This window comes from Salvelinus sp. IW2-2015, linkage group LG31 (assembly GCF_002910315.2).
Source record: "Salvelinus sp. IW2-2015 linkage group LG31, ASM291031v2, whole genome shotgun sequence".
NCBI classification, from domain to species: Eukaryota; Metazoa; Chordata; class Actinopteri; order Salmoniformes; family Salmonidae; genus Salvelinus; species Salvelinus sp. IW2-2015.
In genome coordinates, this window is record NC_036870.1 from 1969905 (window position 1) to 1978507 (window position 8603).

Genomic DNA, 8603 nt, shown 5'->3' on the forward strand with positions numbered 1-8603 from the left:
CAAGCCCTTAACCAAAAGTGCAGTTCAAGAAGAGTTAAAATATTTACCAAGTAGAATAAAATAAAAACTAATAATAAAAAGTAACACAATGAGAATAACAATAACGAGGCTATATACAGAGGGTACCGGTARCGAGTCAGCYTGCGGGGGTACAGGTTAGTTGAGGTAATTTGTACATGTCGGTGGGGGTGAAGTGACTATGCATAGATAATCACTTAGCTAGTGAACGCAGCTAGATAGTTTAGCGTACTCAAACACCCAGCTCAAACAGATAGGGATGCTATGCTAGCTAGCTTACCATGGCTATCCAACACTGGAATCTTCCAAGTCAAGGTAAGCTTTTGGTTTTATTAATTTATTGCCACTGGGGCCCACCGGTGTAACTGCTAAACTGCTTTCTGACTGTACACTGTACTGCATYATTGTAGCTAGCMGGTTTACTAACGCGTTAGTTCTAGTAGCTATGCTGACTATGATATGACAATGATGTATGCTGTGTGTAGCGGTCATGTATTGAAAGTTTGACTTGGAAAGGTTTTTTCGCCTGGTCACAGACAATTGATGTGTTGTGCACTGAAGTCCACAAGCGAAGGGAAAAGGTGAGAGGAGGAGAGCGCGTAGATAGTTGCGAGAAGGAATTATATATATATACAACGAGCAAAGTGATCATGCTGTTTTATGTGGCTGCTATGAAAGTGAACTGTGTTTGCGTGTGATCAGGGGTGTATTCATTCCGCCGATTCTGTTGAGAAACGTTTCTTAAATAGAATTAAATGGAACGAAACGGAACAAAACGGGGATAAAAATACCTACATCTGTCCAATAGAAATTCATATTTCCAACTGTTGGACTAATGATTACTCCCTAAATCAGCTAGATGCAGGCAAGAGTGTGCAAGGCGGTACTGAAAGTGTCACTGTCTGTCACCTTGATTACTCAAAATTCTCTACGTTATAAACTTTAATTCATAGGCTAGGTTTTAGCAACCTCATGATGGGTACAGGGAAAAGTAGCCTAAACCTATCAATGTTATATTGAGCTCAGTGAATGGAATATGAATGACAGTCATCCAATATACTGTAATAGAAATAAGGCCATGCTCACTAAAAAAAATGTGCGATCCTCTCCCATCTCGTAAATCGGCATCGACCACGCACACATAGTTAAGAACACTATAGACAATAACTGGAAAGAAAATTAAATCGTATTATACACGAACAATATCTCCCTAAAACAGATATGGAACAGTCCTTGAAATAGCTTTTTGGAATTCACCCGATAAATTGGTCCACATGGAAAACTAAAGGAATAGAAACTGTAAATGACTTGATTAATTGGAAATACATGTTTTACATGACAGAATTCAAATGCAATTTGAACTGAACAATGTAAATATTTACAAATACCTGCAAACCTAAAGTTTCATAATTAAGAAATGTTGATTGTCAAATAGCGCAATCTTGAGGGAATCTTATTGAGTCAGAAAAATTAGATTTATATGATTGGTAAGATATACAAAAACCTTGCAGAGAGCCTATCTGTCACTCCCTGACCGTAGAGAGCTTTTTTATGTCTTATTTTGGGTTTGGTTCAGGGTGTGATTTGGGTGGGCATTCTATGTTCATTTTCATGTTTTGTATTTCTTCTTCGTTGTTTGGCGGGTGTGGGTTCTCAATCAGAGGCAGCTGTCCTATCATTGTCTCTGATTGAGAACCATCACTTAGGTAGCTTTTTTCCCGACATGTGTTTTGTGGGTTAGTTTGTGGTTCTGTTTTTTGGTGTCTGCAACCAGACCAGAACTGTTTTTCGTTGTTCTATTTTTGGTTATTTTGTCTCAAGTGTTCAGTTTTAATAAAAAAACATGAACACTTACCACGCTGCGCTTTGGTCCACACCTTCTTCTTCAGACAGCCGTGACACTATCCAATTGACAATCTCTTAGAAAAAATCAAAACTATTGGAACCAAGACTTAAAAATAACTGATATTGGCACAAGATGGAGGAAATATTGGACCATAACTAACAAAATTACAGTTAACAAAAATGTGCGCTTAATTCAGTATAAACTAATGTATAGAATGAATTACACAAGGCACAATTCATAAATTCTACAGCACAACAGCAGTGTCATGTCTTAAGTGTAAAACTAACAATGGCTCAATAATCCATGCCTTCTCGGAATGCTATAAAGTCCAAAAGTTATGGGTGGAGTGAGAAAGTTGGCTGTCAGAAGTATTACAATGTAAATGTGTGAGGACAGACGCTGGGAGACCAGAAGCAAGTACAGGGAGTGAATATGCAATAGATAATGGACATGAAACAAAACAAGAACAGCGTCTGGACAAGGGGAACAAAATGACATTAATGCAGACACGGGGAAGAAACTGAGGAAGTGACAGATGTAYGGGAGGCAATCAATAAAGTAAAAGAGTCCAGGTGAGTCCCATGAAGCACTGATGCGCGTAACGATGGTGACAGGTGTGCGTAATAATGATGGTGCCCTCGAGTCYGAGCAGGCGTGACAAGAGSGGGTGAGCGGGAGCAGGCGTGACAAAATGTACTTTTAATCCGTCTGTCTGCATATTTCAAGACATGGCATATGAGGGTGCAGTGACACACCCGATGGGTTGGACGATACATTTRTCGTCAATCATCTTGAAAAAAACATACACTTAACTGGAAATCAACCAATCCTCCATCGTTCACACAATGGAAAGGTCAAATGCTTTATTTTCTAAAAATGTAAAGTGCATGGGTGACAGAGAAAAAAAAGTGGTACAGTTAAAAGCCAGGCGGCAGAGAGTGATGGCGGCGCTGGAGATGGGGGTGTGAGCAGGAATGATGTTGTGAATGCTTTTGTGCGTCTGTATGTTGTCGTTTTGCATGATGTTTTGTATTGTTAAAAAATACAAATGTTTTTGCCGATGTCAAGCATAACCATACCTTGATGCAGCCACAACCATGCTTGAAAATAAGAAGTCAGTTATTCAGTAATGTGTTGTTTTGGATGTGCTCCAAACATAAGGCTTTGCATTCAGGACAAAAAGTGTATTCCTTTGCTGTGTTTTTTTTTCAGTATTACTTCAGTGCCTTGTTGCGTACAAGATGCATGTTTTGGATTTTTTCCCCCTGTATATTTGTATTCTTCTTTTCACTCTGTCATGTAGGTCATTATTGTGGAGTCACTACAAAGTATCCATCCTCAGTTTTCTCCCATCACAGCCATTGAACAAGCTGTTTTAAAATCACCAATGCCCTCAAGATTAACATCCCTGTTCATTTTCATTCCTGTCCTGCAGCTCAGTTCAGAAGAAAGACTGTATCTTTGACATGTTTGGGTGGTTTAATACATAATCCACAGCATAATTATCAACTTGACCATGCTTAAGGAGATATTCAATGTCTGATTTGATATTTTTACCCATCTACCAATCACTGCCGTTCTTTGAGGCTTTCGAAATGCTCCCTGGTCTTTGTAGTTAAATCTGTGCGTGATATTCAGTTCTTGACTGAGGGACCTTACAGATATTGTATGTATGGGGGACAGAGGAAGGGTTAGTCATTCAAAAARCATGTCAACCCCTATGATTTCACATAGAGTGAGTCCATGTAACTTATAATGTGATTTGTTAAGCCAAATTCTATTCCTGAACTAATTTAGGGTTGCCTAAACAAAGCGGCTGAATACTTATGCAATGACTGAATTTCAGTTATGTATTTTCTACAGATTATTTTGTGTAGGTTGTTGGCAAAAAAGTACAATTAAATCCATTTTAATCCCACTTTGTAACACAATAAAATGTGAAGAAATCCAACAGTTCTAAATATTCTTGCAAGTCGGAAGTTTACATACACTTAGGTTGGAGTCATTAAAACTAGTTTTTCAACCACTCCACGAATTTCTTGTTAACAAACTATAGTTTTTGCAAGTCGGTTAGGACATCTACTTTGTGCATGACACAAGTAATTTTTCCAACAATTGTTTACAGACATTTATTTACTCTTATAATTCACTGTATCACAATTCCAGTGGGTCAGAAGTTTACATACACTAAGTTGACTGTGCCATTAAGCTTGGAAAATTCCAGAAAATGATGTCATGGCTTTAGAAGCTTCTGATGGCCTAATTGACATCATTTGAGTCAATTGGAGGTGTACCTGTGGATGTATTTCAAGGCCTACCTTCAAACTCTGTGCCTCTTTACTTGACATCATGGGAAAATCAAAAGAAAATCAGCCAAGAAGAGAATTTCAGAAGGTACCACGTTCATTCTGTACAAACAATAGTACACAGTATAACACCATGGGACCATGCAGCGCCGTCATACCGCTCAGGAAGGAGAACGCGTTTTGTCTCCTAGAGATGAACGTACTTTGGTGCAAAAAGTGCAAATCAATCCCAGAACAAACAGCAAAGGACCTTGTGAAGATGCTGGAAGAAACAGGTACAAATGTATCTATATCCACAGTAAAACAAGTCCTATATCGACATAACCTGAAAGGAAGAAGCCACTGCTCCAAAACCGCCATAAAGAAGCAGACTACGGTTTGCAACTGCACATGGGGACAAAGATTGTACTTTTTGGAGAAATGTCCTCTGGTCTGATGAAACAAAATGTTTGGCCATAATGACCACCGTTATGTTTGGAGGAAAAAGGGGACCGCTTGCAAGCTGAAGAACACCATCCCAACCGTGAAGCATGGGGTGGCAGCATCATGTTGTTGGGGTGCTTTGCTGCAGGAGGGACTGGTGCACTTCACAAAATAGATGGCATCATGAGGTAGGAAAATTATGTGGATATATTGAAGCAACATCTCAAAACATCAGTCATGAATTTAAAACTTTGTTGCAAATGGGTTTTCCAAATGGACATACTTCCAAAGTTGTGGCAAAATGGCTTAAATAGAACAAAGTCAAGTGTATTGGAGTGGCCATCACAAAGCCCTGACCTCAATCTTACAGGAAATGTGTGGGCAGAACTAAAAAAGCGTGTGCCAGCAAGGAGCCTACAACCTGACTCAGTTACACCAGCTCTGTCAGGAGGCATGGGCCAAAATTTACCCAACTTATTGTGGAAGCTTGTGGAGGCTACCCGAAACGTTTGACCCAAGTTAAACAATTTAAAGGCAATACTACAAATACTAATTGAGTGTATGTCAACTTCTGACCCACTGGGAATGTGCGATGAAAGAAATAAAAACTGAAATAAATCATTCTCTCTAATATTATTCTGACATTTCACATTCTTAAAATATAGTGGTGATCCTAACTGACCTAAGACAGGGAATTCTTACTAGGATTAAATGTCAGGAATTGTGAAACACTGTGTTTAAATGTATTTGGCTATGGTGTATGTAAACTTCCAACTTCAACTATAATTTCCCGAACGGACGACACAAACAACTGGATTCATTACTCCTTCATGCCCTGCCTCCAGTCCATTTACCATATCTGAACGAGAGCCTCATCGAAATGGCAAAAAGCGGTTCTGTGAAAATTGAATTGAATCAGAAGCCACTGCCAGATTTCTGGATAGGGCTGCACTCAGAGTTTCTTGCCTTCGCAAATTACGCTGTTAAGACACTGATGCCCTTTGCAACCATGTACCTATGTGAGAGTGGATTCTTGGCCCTCATAGCATGAAAATTAAATACAGTCACAGACTGTGTGTGGAAATGATATAAGACTGAGACTCTCTCTAATACAACCCAACATTGCAGAGTTTGTGCATCCTTTCAAGCACACCCTCTTTCGTTAACCTGCGGTGAGTTATTCACTATTGTTGATGAACAAATACGTTTTATATATGTAAGATGGCTAAATAAATAATTATTGTTATTATTATTTGTGCACTGGTCCTATAAGAGCTCTTTGGCACTTCACCCGAGCCGGGTTGTGACAAAAACTCCACACAAATTTTTATGTTTACATAAATGTATCTTATAGTGTGTGTGTGTGGCGGGCTTACAATGATGGCAAAAAACAACATTTGACAGTGCACTGACCCTGGTGCTAGAGGAGGTACGCAGCTGGAGGTTGAATGTTTGAAGGGGTACGGGACTATAAAAAGTTTGGGAACCACTGACCTAGACTAACCTGTACCCCTGGACATTGACTCGGTACCAATAACCTTTGTATATAGCCTTTATTGGGTTACTATTTTTCCTTTAGTTTATTTACGTTTTTAAAAACTTTGCGTTGTTGATTAAGGGCTCGTAAGTCAGCATTTCACGGTAAGGTCTACACCTGTTCTATTCGGCGCATGTGACAAATAACGATTTGATTTTGAATATTGAATGCACCTTATATGGTTTTCTATTCCCATCAGGCCTCTTAGTACCCCATTAGTGCCATAGCCAGTCATTAGCCACCTGCCCCCAATCAAGGGCCCCCATGAGGTTGACTAAGACCAGGCCTGGAGGCGAGGAGAGTGACCATACCCCTCCAGGGAACTACGCTCAAAAGACTGTTGGCATTTAGATATGACGCACAAACACAGCTGTAATCCACTTCAGTTGACATTTTGTCATTCATGGGTAGTAGGTAGGTAGGAGGCGATTTTTCAATTGAGCAATTATGGTATGTTTTTTACAATGAGAAAGGGAGAAAAGATCATTACCGAGGCGGTATAGGATGTGTAAGTGCTCCTTTCAGAGCGATGAACAGGCAATGCCCCCCCCACCCCCCCACACCCCTGCATCCTCCCCTGCCCCTTCCCCCGACAACCTGATTCAATAAGCGGTGTGATTGCTTTCAAATGCACATTGATATTCAGCAGTAATGCCACCATTGGCAACAGCGCATTAGAGTCTGGCCCCTTTGAATGTGTCACACTGTCTGTGTGACAGATAAGAGAATCATCGCTGCACCAGAAAGCCTTGTTTGTTTTCCAGCGACGGAAATGATGGCCCACACAACCAAGCCAATTAAATGATGAACATTGCTGTTGAATGTCAGAGGTTTTCCCTGGCTGATTAACTTGTTTGTTGCTGTGACTACTACTGTATTAACATGGCCTGTAGCCAAAGTAGCAGCACATCCTTCTCACTGGGTGGAATGTAGAACTAAACTGTGATTGTATGTAGTCTTTATAATCTTGATTTATGGGAAAAGCACTCATGCACATATTAAAATGGATGACTCTATGCTCCATGATTTGTTCCTTTCTCTACTCTGTTACAATAGGCATAGCCTACAGGACACCACTTCTTTGATGTTGAATTGAACAATCAAGCAATTGCGATTTGGATAGACCACATGCAGCCATGCTCTACAATCGGAACAAAATCAAATCAGTATTTCAGTATTTCAGTATTTCAAATCAGTATTTCTGCAACCTACTTATACTTACGTAAATGTGATATTTCTCTATTTTTATTTGTATACATTAGCAAAAATGTGTAAAAACCTGTTTTATTATGGGGTATTGTGTGAAGATTGATGAGGGGGGGAAAAAACYATTTCATCCATTTTAGAATAAGGCTGTAACGTAACAAATGGTGGAAAAAGTCAACGGGTCTGAAAACTTTCCGAAAGCACTGTATGCCTCCAACGTGCACCGAGAAATGCTCTAATTCAGGGTGACACGAGGTTAATAAATGTTGCTTTCCATTTTGGAATTCTTCTCTCAAGTCTACAGAGTCCATCAATACTGTAGCACCCCTGTCAGCTTCATGACATCTTTATCCGCTGTTCATAATGTTTATGACTGGCTATGTCAGATATCTTATGTAACTGTTACAAAGGTCTTATGAATGCGTACATAGGGGGCCTACAGTAAAGTGCTACCCCTTGATGCTTCTCTTCTCTTTTCATTCTCCTCTCCATTCTCCTCATCTACAGAGTGCCTGTCCAGGTAGGTAGAAGTGATTATGGGAGACAATATACAGCACCAGAAGGAGCCATACGCAATACAGACTAGAGCCATCTTCAGAGGACATTGCTGTTTCACACTTGACAATCTCATGACATTATTAGTGCTGACAATCATTAGGCAGGAACATGATTGCCTGCAGCAAGAACCAGCGGTGTCTCCTCTCCTCCACTCTCCGCTCCGCTAAAAGCCTCCGGGAGCCATCACCATAGCCGTCTCTGGCTGCATCACAAATGGTACCCTCTTCCCTATATAGTGCGCTACTTCAAAAGTAGTGTACTATAAAGGAAGCAGGGTGCCATTTTGGACACCTTCTGCAGTTTCCATGGTAACGGCATTCAATTAAGTGACAGCCCTCCGGATCCCGTTGTTATTGCCAGTGAGGTGCTAATTGATACAGGATTGCACAAGAATAGAGGGAAGGAAGGAACAGCGGAGTGGCATCTGAGGGCTTTAGGATGTTATTAGCAGTGGGGCATTGATGGTGACGCCAAGCATGATGTCGCATCTGGATCTCATCGTTGATGTTGCTGTTGTGGTCTCAGGGACAGGAGACAACACCTGGTCCTGTGTGACTCAATTGGTACAGTAGGAGCATGGTGCTAGGAATGCCTGAGTCGTTGGTTCAGTTCCTGATTGCTGTCCTTATACCAAAACCAATTGCTCATATGCATGGCTGAATACCTATTACTTTAAGAGGGTCGCAAAATATCAGAAGAACCTGTTTGA